The 15,676-nt window shown below is 35.6% G+C and overlaps 1 long non-coding RNA gene across 1 annotated transcript; it reads right to left on the bottom strand.

The window, feature by feature from the left end:
• Positions 1-2,044: 2,044 nt before the first annotated feature.
• LOC124974490 (uncharacterized) lies at positions 2,045-14,264 on the bottom strand. Its single transcript, XR_007106782.1, has 4 exons — positions 9,376-14,264; positions 8,791-8,885; positions 6,171-6,244; positions 2,045-4,504 (listed from the first exon to the last, which is right to left on the bottom strand). It is a non-coding gene; the product is annotated as an uncharacterized LOC124974490 (long non-coding RNA).
• Positions 14,265-15,676: the final 1,412 nt, after the last annotated feature.

Consider the following 15,676-nt stretch of genomic DNA (forward strand, 5'->3'; position numbering starts at 1 on the left):
AAACAGATGCTGCATAATATTTTGAAATATCCCTCTGCATCCTTCAAACACTATTGCTTCTTGTAACTATGTAAGTGCAGTAATTGAGTTTAAAAATGCTGAGTGAGTTTTTTGCATGTTATTAATGTATCCATTAATGTTTTACTAATTAAGATGAACAAATTGGTCAGAAAATAGAGAGTTCCCAATGCATTACCAAGACAATTTTCTAGAGTTGACATATTATCCAATTTTGCACATGGATATACTTTGCACATGGAAAAATGTTATTTCTAAGACTTGTTACAAATTTCAGAGCAATTCCAAGGTCTATATACATAATAAGTTTGCTTGGTCATAGATTACAGTTGTTCAACTCATACTCCTCCTCCATTGTTATGTATTACTTACAGGACGATCTCATTCACTGTACTTTTGAGAAAAATGATATTTTATTGAAAAACAGGTCTCTTTTCCATCATCCAAAATGGTAAATGATATGAACAAAAAGTTATTTGAAAATCATTGTGGGGGTCAGTCAGGCATTCAAAAAGTACAAAGAACTCAAACCACAATCCAAGGCTAAACAGTACAATGTATGTTAGGAAGGATCTTTATGTAGTGTCTACGTTCCTCTTTAGTCCCTAAGTTCCTCTTCATAAAGTGTTTATTTGCGACTATTGCTTTTGGTCCAACCAAAATGCTTGATTGTATTACAAATTACTTTAAAATGAGTCAGTGGGCACATCTCTTGCTTTTACAAATAAAGTTTTATTGAGCCACCTGCAGTAATAAATGCCTGTAAGTCTCAGTGACTTAGAAAGTTGGGGCCAAAGGATCTAAAGTTTTAGATTAGTTAGCAAGACTCTGTCTTGAAATAAAAACAAAGAGGGCTGTGGATGTAGCTGTGTGTAGAGTGACCCTGGGCTCAATCACCAGTCTGGAGGAAAAAATTTTAAAACATGTTCAGAATCAATTATTTAGGTGTTGCTGATGACTGCTTTGTGTAGTGAGGCAGAGCTCAGTAGTTTTGACATATAGTCCACAAAGGCCAAAATAAATACAAATTCATATTTATTTATTTATTTATTTACATACATACTTACTTACTTATGCTGGGTGTTGAACCCAAGGCTTCAAACATCCACAGTCCAAAATATTTATTATCTGAACTCTGACATAAAATTTGCTAATTTCTGCCTTGAAATATCAATAAATATGTACTGTAAGAGAGTGGCACTAAATTTGGCAAAATAAAGTCAGAAATTTCAATCCTATACTTAAAAGACAACATCTGTTGGTAATACATTTAGGGTCTCCTGATGTATGGAGCTATGCATGGAAGAGTAAATAATGCATTGAACACATCACATATCCAAAGTGGGATTTCAGTTGCATGCAGGGGGATCTTTTGGAATTAACTGAGCTGGTGTTTACCAACTGTTTGGCATGATCTCAGTATTTTTTGAAAAACAGGTTTGGGTCAAATAAATGTGCACAGCATATAGTTTTTTAGGATTCCTTTTTTTAGGGACCTCTTGGGGGGTCTTAATATACTTCTAATGTACAGTATGTAGACCATTTTAAGACAAGAAAAAAATTTTCTCTATAAAATTCTAAATACTGCATGTACACATTCCTATTTCTAAATTTATAGCATAAATAATAGCATATTATCATATAGGAGTGGACTTACTATATAATTTGTTTTCTTGGGCATTTAATACAAGTAATTAAAAGAAATCTTAATTCACTTTACATCTTGACATTCTTTTCAGTTCTTTTATCACTACACTTTCATTCTGGTTTTTTTTTTTTTTTGTGGTGCTGGGGATTTAACCCAGGGCACTTTACCAACTGAGCTATATCCCCATTTCCAACACTTTCATTCTGTAGCATTACAGCCTAGAAATGATGTTCTCGGAACAAAACTGTGAAAAGGAAAACTCTGGAGAAACTTCTCCAAGAGACTAGTGATAAAAAAGGAAACATTCAGGTTTCTGGATATGGGTAGGAATTTTATCAGAATAACAGAAATCCTTCACAGTTTCCTCAAGTCTTCCAAAAAAGCATATTTGCCATTCAGTACAAAATAGAGTTAAATACAATACTAAACAGAGCAAAGGATTTTTTTTTTCATAAAAAATTCACCTTGAAGTAAATATAACATGGAAAGAGTAGCTTGTTTTCATTGTAAGGTTTGTAATATGACATCTCTAATACTTTTTTGAAAAGAATATAGCATGTGTTCGCATGTGTTTCTTCTGACTTCTGGGTACACTGCTGTTAGCCAAATTATAGCAAGAAAAGAACAAATTAAAGATAGAATCCCTGCCCTCTGCTGATCAAAAACAACAAACAAGCAAACAAAAAACTCAAAATCTTCAAAACTTAATATATTCATGAATCTGTACTTGGAATTCTTACATATTAGTCTATGCGTAACAAATAGTAGACATTCAAATAATTTTGAAATTGAGTAAGAGAAAAGTACCAGTGTTACACTGTCAAGGAGAGACACAGGTGACATCATAATATGGAAAATATTCTATTACAAAACATTAATGTATACAGTTTAAATTGTCATTATAATTAGAATGAATATACCTCATGATACAAAAGATCTAATTTACTATTAAGACACACTTTGATTTTTAAGTAGACCCTGTCACTTTAGAGTTGATCATTCATAAAATCTTCCAAAATTAAAATAAAAAGTTTCTACCCAACCAGTTACTATAAGGTAGCCGTAATGTACATAAAAGTTAAAGAAAACACATACTAATTACTAAGAAAAAGTTAGATCAAATGGTCATTAAAAGAATCCAGCTATAAAAATGTGAATTTAAATTTTAAAATTTGGGGAGAATCTAAGAATAGTTAACAAGATTTTGCATTCACTCCATGGTACTGATTAAATTGGGAGGATCACATGAAACATCACTCATACCCTACTGTATATGGCCTTCACCTTTCAACTCAAAAGAGAATGTTCTGTGATGAGTTTGTCTATAGTCAACACACTGCAGTCAGATGTATCTATGGGCATCTCATCAAGACATACAAATTAAAGGAGGATACAGAAAAATATAGGCAGTCTTCCAACCACGAAGATAGATAATAACAAACCTTAGGTTTTCTATGAGACTATATTTAAGATGAAGAGTGTCAAAATATATCTTTGGAATATGACTAAATTAATCACAACTTTAAATTTATAAATGGTATGAGATATATTTTTGATAGATCCTTACTTAAAATTATAAATGATTTCTTTGTGAAAACACATCCACCTCCATATTTTCTCTATAAAGATACCTGTCAACAGTTGTTTCATGAGAACACTGAAATCTTTGTGCACTTAAGATGCTGCTTAGGAAAGCAGTTCAATATCTGAAAACTTAATTAAGTTGCCATGCTGTCAGCAATAGGATGTGTGAACTCTTAAATTTCAAACATTTGTATTGCATAGTATTAATACAGTTATTAAACTACCTATTTCAATGTTTATACTGTGCTGCAAAAACAATTTTTAGTATAAACAAGGGAAAAATTCCTCATTATAAAGGTGGTGAAATATTATGCTGTGCTGCAAAGGGGGAAATGCTGGATCTGTACATATAGAACTTCATAAAAGAGCACAAAATGGTGTTATTTTGCCTGGAGGGAGATTATCTCCCAAGGTTTCCAACTGTACTATGATTTTATAAAACAGAAATGACAATGTTAGGCAGAAAACATTAAAATGTTTCCCTATTTCCCCCAAAGAGATTCTTTGGATAGAATCTGTTGCTGTGTAATATTTACAAATGACTCAGAATATATATATGGGGAACATTTAGTCAGTTAGTCATCTGACTGCCTAATCATCCTTTGGTGAACTGAAAAACAAATTTCAATATTGATGAAATCTAGCTGATAGAAGAAAATGATCCAAATCATCATCTAATTCAATTTATTGTGGAAACTGCAAACTTGCCAGGTTTCCATATTTACTAGTGTGTTATTTATATAATTACTTAATTATGTGGATCAGCATGAGGTGAAATAGTTCATTGTTTTCACAGTAGATTGGGCAGTGACTCAATTATAATAAAGGGGAGGTCAGAGGCTCAAACTACACAATGGTATAAAATAACCATTAGACAAATTTGAAAGAAACCTCCTTTATGGTAATATCCCTATTAGAGGCTTTTCCTCTTTCCTTCATGGAAAAAAAATTCTTGAAAGAGTTGTCTACACTCTATGCTACGTCATCACTTTTCATTTATTCCTCAATCAACTGTAATTTAACTTTCACCTTTACCATTCTACAGAAACTTTTGAATTTTCTTATCCACAGCAAGAATATGTCGCTATTATATGTGCAAAGAGTAACAAATTAGAAGTGACAGTCACTATCTAAAATTGAATGTCTCAAGCTGGGCACAATCAACTGCAACTGTAGCTCCAACTGCTGAGGAAGCTGAGGCAGGTGAATCACTTGAGCCTAGGAGTAGCCTGGGCAACACAGGGAGAATCCTGCCTTAAAAAAAAAGAAAGAAAAAAAAAAGAAAAGGAAAGAAAGAACAAAAAGGTATAACTATTTTACCAAAATATAAAATTGGATTTAAAAAAAAAAAAGCTGTTTTGCTATTTTATAGAACTTTACATGTTGGAATTTTAACACAAAAAATTTTATTGATGTCTGTTTGAGTCAATTTGTGAAATGCACCTCACATTGTAGATACATAAGTAATTGCTCTGCTTTGTATATCACAATGCTTAATACCATTTGCTAATATACCCATTAATTAATTCCCCACACATTTTCTACATTGAAAATATAATGACTGCAATAGACAGGTGGGAAGCTGAGTGCTGGGTACTCTATAAGGGATTCTTCTGCAGTTGGGACTAATTGATGACTCTTAACAATAGAGTTGAATTGTCTCCACAGGCCTAGGCAGCATCCAACTAACTGTGTCTTGGGGCCCTGTTTACCCTTCAGGCGACCTATTATATTAGAGTCGACCAAAATTGGCCCACCCTATCCATGAACTAATAGGTTTCTAAAAAAACTACTATAGCTGCTGGGTGTGTGGTGTACATGTGAATCCCAATGATGATGGAGACTGAGGCAGAACGACTGCAATTTTGAGGCTAGCCTTGGCAGCTTAGCAAGATCTAGTCTCAAAGAACAGCTGGGGATGTAGATCAGTAGTAGAACTTCTCTGGGTTCAATTCCCGTGCCCCACATTCCCCAAAGAAACATCAACAACAACAAAATCTGTAGTTAATAGTTAGCTATCAAACACTGGACAGAAACCGTTCTAAGTGCTTTATATTTTCCACTCTATATAATGTCAACAACTACAGTAATAATAACAACCAAGTGCCTTAGCATGCCTTTTCTGATCATCAGCTTACTTAATCCTTTCAATAACTATAGTGGTTAGGTGGCATTACTATATTTTAAAGATACTGAAATTGGGTTATAGGGAGGTGAAGTAACTTGCCCAAGGAAGTTGGGAAGTATTTCAGTTAAGCCTGGAACTACACTACTTCTACATGTTGCTAATGGGTGTTTGAAATTTGGCTTGCCAGGAAAACATCTTCCTGTGCAAATACAGCAATTCCCTCTTCATCATCTGGGTGACAGTAATGTAAATTCTTTCAATTAAGAACTACTGATAACTTTCATTGCCTCAGTGCTAGTAAGTGCTAGTGAAAGTGGTTTTCTTCTTACTTTCTTTTTTCTCTTCCTCACTGCTTCTAACTAGCACAGAGAAGACGTTATTTGGGAAGGTTCAAGGATGTAGAGGATAAGAAAAGACATGGTAATAAAAGATAGAAGGGAAGAGAAGAGGTTAGTCTCTTCCATTTCATTAAATGTCAGTGTAATACGCACAGGTACCAGGTCTTCAAGTTTAATGGAAGGGGAGAAGCTCCAAAGGTTGGTTGGCTTTTCAAATGCTGGGAATATGCATAAAGTAGGCTATTTAAATGATGGACTATGTGCACAATTCCAAAACTCATTGACATAGCCCATTACTGATTTAGGATTTAAGCCATACATATGAAAGTTAAACATAAAACAAATCTGTAAGCATAATATCCTTCCTCCTTGCTTATATCCTCACTCCAGTATCTGGTAAATCATTAAGGGATTATCTTCTGCAAATCAAGAAATCTTGAGCTTAATAACTCACCATGTTGTTGGAGCTTCATCATCTCCCATTTCACATTCTTCTATATCCATCCCCTCATCTCTATCCTCAATGTGCTAAATTTTAAAAAACAGACAACCTGTCATGTTGTAGTTAATGGGCAGAAGATAAATGCTAGAATAGGTCATGCACATACTGACAGACAACCATTATTAGAGAATTCTGGTTACAGTAACATCCGGACATATAATCGTTAAGATGATGGAAATTCTATGACAGGAATCCAAAAACTAAGGAGCACTATGATACTGACATAACACAGGCATAATGATACAGTGAAAAGATTTAAACCAGTTTTTTTCTCAACAGGACAACAAATTCTCTGAAAAAAAATGGTTCATGGCTAAAAGTTTTGAAAATACATGCAATGACAAAAACAATACAATAGTGAAAAGGGCAATTTGAATGAAGAAGTAATTCTTAGAAGAAAAATAAATTTTAATCAACATGCAGTAAGTTCAACTCTAATAATAATCAAATAAATGTAAACTAATACAAATAAGACATTTTTTCAGATATTTATATCAAGTCAGCAAAGTTTTGAAAAATTGGAAATTCCCAGTTTTTGTGTGGCTGGAAAAATGGGAAGGCATTCTCCACCTGCCACTGATGGCAGTATAAAATCGGTATAGTCATTTTGAAGAGTAACTGGTTAATAGCTACAAAAATTTGAAATGTGTATATATTTTGACCCAGCAATTTTACTTACCTGAGGAAACACCGGCATAATTTAGGAATGATATATACAATACTACCCATTGCATTTCTGTTAATAGTTTTTTATAGTATTTGAGATTACCTAAATGTCTAATCATGTGGGATTGTGACATATTCTTTTAAAGACTTATCATGAACCATTTAAATGTACTGAAGCAGAAACACATCAAATGAAGAAAATGAATTTAAGAACAGTATGTATTATATAATCTAATTTGGGAAAAAACAATATGAGTTTGTAAATATATGCAAAGTCCTATAAGGTTAGGAGAACATTATAAATGGTTAGAGAAATAATATGTATTCTGTGTAAAATAATTCAAAAAATATTTACTACAGAAAGTATAGCTACTCCATAATCTACATTACTACTATTAAGTATAACTATTGTATAAATTCCCTCCAATAGAAAAACACGTATTCCATAATCTACCTTAAATTACAGATTAGCTATACTTTCTATTTTAAATAGTTTGAACTTTTTTTTACATAAAAACATTATTTCTATGAATTAGAAATAAGGTTTTTAAATTTTTAAGGACTAAAGAGCCTCATTCATGTAAATTATTTCAACAACAAACTTATAGAGATGTTCTGTGAGGTTTTATAGCAGTCCCAACTTCTGATCCTGGGTGCTTTCTTGTACCTCAGTATTGAAAACAGTGACATTTTCCAGATTAAACTGACTCTGCAAGTTAACACCTATTAAAAAGATTTTCAGAACAAATCCACTGACAACTAGACTGCGTAAGAATATAATTTGTCAAATAAGCAAAGCATATAAAATGCTAAATCCATAATTACATAAAAGATCCATAATTACATAAAAGTATTATGATTTTCACGTAAATACTTTGTAAAAAAAATTTTTTTTTGGATACAATGTCTCACTGTGGCACACAGGCTAGTCCTGAACTTTTGAGCCCAAGTAATCCTCCCATCTCAGTCTGGGACTATAGGCATGTACTACCATAACAGGGTATCTGAAATTCACATCTTCAAGATTCCTCTAGGGTTCACAGGGAATTTGGTGAGAGAGTATAATGTATATTTAACTGAAAATCCAAAAAGAGACATAGAACAAGAGGCATACACAACATCTGAAGCAACATTGGCTAATATTTTCATAAATTGGATAAAAGACAACTAATCTACAGATTTAAGGTGCCCAAAAATTCCCATGCAGGATAAAGAAGAAACTCAGACATAGATACATCATAGTAAAACTAAAGAAAACCAAAGAAAAAGAAAATCTTAAGGACAGAGAAAAAAACCTAAATTGCCATCAAAAAAAAAAAAAAAAACTAGATATCTGGATTTGTCTATAGAACAATGGAAGACAGGAGAAAAAGATTATTTCCCATGGGATGAAATCTTACATCTAGTGCTAATCTAGAATACAAAATTGACTAGAACTATTATACAAAAATAAAGGAGAGCCAGGAGTGGTAGTACATGCCTATAATTCCAAGAATTCTGGAGACTGAGAAGGAGGATCACAAGTTTGAAGCCAGCTTTGGTAACTTAGCTAGACCCTGTCTCCAAGTTAAAAAAAGGACTGAGGATGTAGCATCCTGAAGTTCCCTTATACAAAAAAAAAGAAAGAAATACAGACACAATGGTACATATCTACATATTTCAGTGTGATTCAACTGCACATTATTATCAATAATCTTTGAAAATAAAGAATCAATAGCATGGTTTCAGGATAACTTACCCATTAGGACTGGTATAACTGTTTACAAGTAAAATAAAACACAGTAACAATTTTTTATACTATTTTTCAATGTTTTAAAACCACTTTTATTATTATTATTGCAGAATTCAATCCAGTAAAAACTAGAAAATTTTCTTCAAAGAAGTTATTTACTGTATGAAAACTTACCTGATTTTTCAGATAGAAGAAAAAGCCTGGTCAAAAAGAGTTGAATTGGTCCACAGAAGACTGTACTCTGAGATTTATATTATCTCTTAAAAGATCTAACAATACAGAGAACTGAATGTTACTCAGAATGTCTTACAACAATATCTAACTTTCTTAACCAGTTTGAGTGTTTTCCTAAAGAAATGGTTCTCAAAATGGAGGAAGAAACCATTCTCACAACAATTACTATCTGCAAAAAATCAAATTCAGTATGGATAAATTTACATTTTTCTGACTTTCATAGTTTGCACTTAGAACAGAGCTTAACATTAATGATCAGTTTTAATAAATCAGACTGTTTCCTAAAAATGAGGATAGTAATGTCTATCTTTAAAACGTGATTACTGAAGGGGAACTGGGAACAAAACTAACCAAATTAAGAATATGCAACAACAAATTCTACTATTATATATAATTATAATGCAAAACAGCAAAAACAACAACAACAAAAAAACTCATGTTATCACTGGTATGTAATTCACCCACCTATTCTTGTGGCCACATATACATTTTTAAAAATAATCATTTTTTCACTGAATTACTTACCATTGCACGTCCACAATAATTCTTCCCAGCAGAACAGAATGTACTATGGAATTTAACAGAAATTATTAATATTCTTCAGAAGCTGTCACACCCCCTTCAATAATAAGTCACAGGAAGTAAAATATTAAATATTATTGGGCACTGAGAATGTACTGTGCTTTCACTTTTGTCAACCTAATAACATTTTCAAAAAAGTAAAAATATGTTCAGGAATATAACATAACACAACACTGAGTATCTGCTATAAACACCTGAAAGTATGTATCTTCAGGTTACTTTTTACTACTCAATCAAGCTTTGCACTCAAATTTTTCTCCACATGATTCTTATTTGGCTCTCCCAAGACAGCACAGTATAAAATTCTTTCATGGGGACAAACATTTTGGCAATCAGCAATATTAGAAATATAATCAAATAAACAAAATTAATCTCAGAACTCAGGATCTATTCAAAGACAATGTTAGCAGGAAAAGAAACTAACACAATTACTAATTTCCGTGTAGCAACATTATTTTCCATAAGTGAATACTGTGTCACATTGATCCAAAGGAAGACAATCCAAAACGTTTCCCAGCAATACAAAAGGTGTAGATGCAGTACAAGTACCTTCAAGAGGAGCACAAACCAATTAAAAAGTTTTAAAAACTTGAGTAAAATAACCTATGAAAATAATTCTGAAGTATATCTTAGAAGGTACACTTTGTCACTTACATCAAAGTTTTACAGGGACAAGAAACAGAAGCAACCTAAAGTCCAAACAGATATACTTAAGTAATTTTTGATATGTGCACTCGATTATAAAGGTGAAACAGCAATTTTTTAAATAACATGTACAGAATTTACTATATGTCAGGCACAACAAGACCTGTAAATATACTTCTTATAACCCTATGAGATAAATCATATTATCTTCATTTAATAGAATGGAAAAACCAAGACACAAACAAGTCAAATAACTTGTTCAGGATCACAGAGCCAATAAATGGCAGAGCTGGGATACAAGCCCAGGGAGTCTGCCTGCAGTCTATTCTCTTCATCACTAAGCTTTGTGAAAAAATATAATGCAATTATAAACAATGGTTCTGATGACTACAATAACTTGGAAAAATGCTTATGATATAAAGTAAGTAGAAAAGGTAGGATTCAAAACTGTATGTGTATCTCAACAATATATTTATTTAAAAGATGAGAAAATCTATAGCCGCATACCAAAATGAAGGGTAGTTTTTTAAAAGTAGAAGAATTAGGAGTAGGATTTTCCCTTTTTCTCATTTCTGAATGTTTTGTGCTGTTGCTAAATTATCTTTGATTTAAAAAGATTATCTTCAAAAACACAGAAAAGGTTTGATTTGGTTTCAACTATGATTTAACATTTGAAATAATGATATTGTTTCTGGGAAAAGCATGACTAAAAATGTTAGGTTGTCTCTAAAGACAATGTTACTAAAGAATAGCAGTATATTAAAGATTTTTCTTAGAAGACTATTCAGACTAGCTAAAATACATTTATATTCCTATTTTTTTTTCTATTTTAAGGTAATGGTACTAACACTGTGTTTTAAAAATGTACACTTACACATGGTATAGGGGGAAAAAGTGTAGGGGCACTGTAAGCCCCAAACACTGAATCCATAGAATATATTCAGAAAACCTAAGTACTATTTCCAGCTCTACTATGGACTGGTAAGGCATCAAGAATGCAATATGAGAATACTGCCTAGAACCAGTGGGTGGCTTAAGGCAGCATATTTCAACTCATCACAAGGGTTGAAATAATAAGAACTATCTAACAGGACACCATACATGGGCATTTTCTAGAAGAGGCTAGACAACCACCCATCAAGGAAGTTGTAACAGGGAGGCAGATTGGGCCAGAGATAAGAGATTAGATTAGATGACATTATAGTCCTTAATGAAACTCAGATTCTGTGATACTCTATGTCCTGTATATCCAAGAGGCATATTCTCTTCCCTTGTTACACTGTAGTCTGTAACACATGCAATAATTAAAAAACTCAGAAAAATTATCTCTATTCTACTATCAAAAAATATGAGTCAACAGAACTAAGCAAGGACCTGGGAATTTCATTTAAAAACACAGAATGGTTCATGGTGATTCTGATGACCTGGCAGGAACCATTGGGTTATATGATTTCTGACAACTTTCATAGACTGTACCCAAGCTTCCACACTAATCTCTTTGATTATCTTAACCCTGGCCACAGATACCCCTCTCTAGTTTCTAAATGTTCACATTTCTGTAGTTTGGTCTGGAAACTAGCAAGATTTCCCTCTGAATCTGAGTGGGAAAAACTGAAGCTGCTCTTGGGGGACAGTTCTGAAATCCAGGAGGACTCCTGTTGTCCCTAGTGCTTTATATGTAAATATATAGGCAAAAGATCTTAGGACAGAATGAGGAGGACCCAGGACTAGGATGGTGAAGGAGCTGAACAATCCCAGAACAGGGGGTCGCCTCTGTGCATGTCAGTCCTGAAATGATCTGATGGGACTATTGATGGACAGGTTGGGAGCTGAGGGAGGGAGGGGGTGGTGGGGTCACAGCAAGTAGCAGAAGGACAAAGGAAAGGAGAGTGGCCCCAGGATGGTCCAGTTGCAGAAAAGTCAGGCACTGGGCTACACTGTCATGTTCTTCAGTCTGCAGTTTACTTCATGAGAACTGGAGATATTGGAGGTGCAATGTGAATGTGAAAAAACGCAAACCTGAGATTTATACATTAATTTTAAAGCTCTTGATACATACATAAAAGTGGCCCTAAATTGTTGATCCATTACTACTACTGTTGCTCCTGGCAATAATGTATAATAAGCATTATAAAATCAGTTATTCAACAGTGAGAGAATTGGACATCCCTTCAGCGGTTACTGCGTAAGTTTTAATTACAAAACACAAATGGTATGCCTTTACTCCATGTACAAACAGAGAAACAACATGTATCCCATTTGCTTTACAATAAAAATTTTTAAAAAAGAGCTAACAGAAAAAAACTTTATGTGATTTTTCCAATGTGATACTGCCATAACACTTACATTCATAATTTCGCATTTAGTATATTTTCATTTTTGCAGAAGTGAAATGTAAAAGATAAGATCTGCCACTGTGTTTTGCCAAATGAAGCTATAATGGTGACAATGAAAACAGTGGCTTCTGCATTAATAATCCTTAACCTTGCTTATTTGATAGATGCATTTGCTCTCCCCTGAGGTTACTTATGTTAGAACTGTAGAATTTTTATGAATAATTTTTGGTTTCAGCTGCAAAGAAAAATGAAATTGAGATGGCCAGCTCACTTGGGATGTGATCTGCTCATTTTTCTCAAATTCTAAGAATACCCCAAGAAAATTACCATTTAAAAGAAACAATCAAATCAACTAATGAATGAGAAGTTAACACACTAAGAATTGTTCCATAATGGTGAAAACTTGGGAATATTTTATTTAGCCTAGATTCAAAAATAGAACTGGTAGCCTGTTAAAAGAGCATTTTCTAAGGATAGCTTTCAGGTGAAGGATTTTGGCAGAATTACAGGGTTGGCAAAGTTCTCCAGTCCACTGGAATTTTAGTTGATGACAGTAAAAGAAGAGAAAATTGACATTAGAGGTACAACAGAAGATACCTTTTTAGAAGGGGTGGCCAAAGTGATGACTTAAATGATGACATTAAGTAGCGTTTCTGTTAATAAATTTGAATGGCTCCTATATGATGCCAAATCCCTTCTTTGGCTGGCATAGGTTTTCCTGCTGCACTAATCAGTGTCCTTTACCTGGCTTACTCTGGTTCGCAGGTACTTGCCATATATCTTCTAGATTGACTTTACCCCTTCATAGTTTTTATAACTCTTTTTATACTAAAATTAGGCATAGTCTTCCTGCTGTCCCCATGAGCACCCTTTCCTCTAGACCAAATGATGATGTTTACATTTCATTTACACCCTTCTGCAAAATACTCCTTTTAGACTAAAATAAAAAGGATACCAACATTTACTGTGCATATTTTCCTGTTTCTCTCTACATAATTCGTTTTGTAGTTTGTTTCTAGGTGTATTACTAAAACATATGAAACTCTTTTGGACACTGTTATGGTTTGGATATGAGGTGTCCCTCAAAAGCTCATGTGTGAAAAAATGCAAGAGGGTTCAAAGGACAAATGATTGAGTTGTAAGAGTCTTAATCCAGTACAACTTCTTCAAGCCTAAAATCAACACCAGTCTCATAAGAGTAATACAGTAAGTTAATGAATAAAGTAAGCACACACTACGAGCTATTTGACAAAAAATAGGCAAGGAATACTGCACTGTGGAGCTTGTTTAAGTATGCCTTAACCACGGTGGACTTGCAGGCCTCCAGAAGGTGTCCTCAGTGAAAGGACTCCTCAGGCTGGTCTTCCCACCCCGTGGGAGCCCATGATGATGACCTGTAGTTTGAAGTCCGCCGGCCTGGGGGGCTGCTTCCTCCGACGCGCCTGGCCATCTACAACGCCAGGGGCCCGCGACTAAGCGCTACCGCCGCCACCGCTCCGGATCCAAGCAAGCAAACGGCTGGTGCTTGGCCGACTGCCCACCCGCGCTGACCCCGGCCGCGCGCCGCGAGCCGCGAGCCCCAGAGCTTCCTTGGCCTCCGCCGCTCGCGGGGCCTCGCCCAAGGTGGGCGTCCGCCCATGATGTCGGCCGGGCGTCCTGCGGCCTCCGCGATGCTGCAGCGCGGCCGGCTGATCCCCGCGTCCAGCTCCCTCCGCCTCCTGGAGAGCAGAAAGAAGCCGCGCCACGCTTACCGCCCCAGCCGCCCCAAGCTCACCGCCCCAGCAGCCCCAGCCGCGGGCCACCGCCAGTAGAGGAGGAAGGGAAGCGGCTGAAGGGCAGTAACCGCAACTGCGTCTCTGAAGAGGAGGGGCAGGAAGAGCATGCGCGGAGGGGAGGGGCCGTGGGGAGGAGCGCGCGCCCCCTGCCGGCCAGAGGTCTGCATTCCTACCGCTGCGGGCCGCTCTGAAGACTTCTGGCCTTTTATCCACCCTTTCTGCTCTTTTCCTGCTTCCTCTTGGTCGCCAGATTTCGCTTTCCTATTCTTTCTGTCGGTTATTTAGGCTTTTATGTTTCTTCCATCCGCTCTCTTTTCACTCCTTTCAGTACTTTCATTCTGCACAGACCCCAAACACTGTCTCTCTCTCTCTCTCTCTCTCTCTCTCTCTCTCTCTCTCTCTCTCTCTCTCTCTCTCTCTCTCTCTCCTGCATAGTCTCTTGAATCCCTGTGCTAAACTCACAGTCTTGCAGGGTTCCACAAATGTCCTGAAGCCAGGCCTCCTGCGTCACGCGGTGCCAACTCTAGGTTCTTGTCTAGACCCACTTTGCTGCATAAACACCGCTTAGGGGAGGAAGCCCCGGCGGACTGCTTGGTCTTTCCATGTCTCCTCTGTATTGCACTTTCCACGGAATCACAGGAAATGAGTTATCTTAACTCCATTGCTGACTCTCAAAGCTCCGAAGTTTTTAATCCGTTTAATTTTTAAAATTTTAAGTAATAAATGGCATGTGCCTTTCGGGAAGCAAATGAATCAACACTCAAACTGGTGAAGAGATTGAAATTCTGAAAGTGTAGGAATTAAGGAATCAGTTCCATGTTTTGCCATTTGTATGTGAAAGGATTTGTGCTGATGCCTTTCATCATTCCTTTCCTGGGATTTGTTTAGCAAATACCTTACCATGAATTTGAACACTTCTGAACGGAGGGTTCTAAATATGATAGGAGCTGACACACATGGAGAGAATGATCACACTCCCCATCAAATTTCAGCTGTGTTTAGAACTGCATTTGGTAAGGCATAGTGCGTGTCTGTTTTATCACAAACCTGATCTGTAAAAATCGGTCATTGCCCCCAAGGTGACTTGGAAAAAGTTTACAGTTATAAGAGAAAGATTTGCTTTGCATAAGCAATCACAGTATCACAAATTGAAAAATATTTGAACAGATTTCTTGGGGGTAGGGGAGTGCTGCTGGGAATGGAACCCAGAAGCAAATACTCTACCATTCCCAGCACCACAGGACATGGAACTGTTTCTTTTGTGTTCTATAGGAATGAGACTAGTAACCTGCTCTTCATCTAGTTGTCAGGCAAAACCAACCAGTAACCCTTGCAGTCTGTTATGAATCCTAATACATGACATGAAAGTAAAGAATTAATTTGATACATGCATGATTTTTCAGAAAAACTGCAATTTCCAAAGGTCATTTTAAGATTTTTAATTTGGTCCATTCTGACTTATAGCATTGCCTGTCCTAATAGGCAGAT

Source organism: Sciurus carolinensis, unplaced genomic scaffold (assembly GCF_902686445.1).
Source record: "Sciurus carolinensis unplaced genomic scaffold, mSciCar1.2, whole genome shotgun sequence".
NCBI lineage: Eukaryota > Metazoa > Chordata > Mammalia > Rodentia > Sciuridae > Sciurus > Sciurus carolinensis.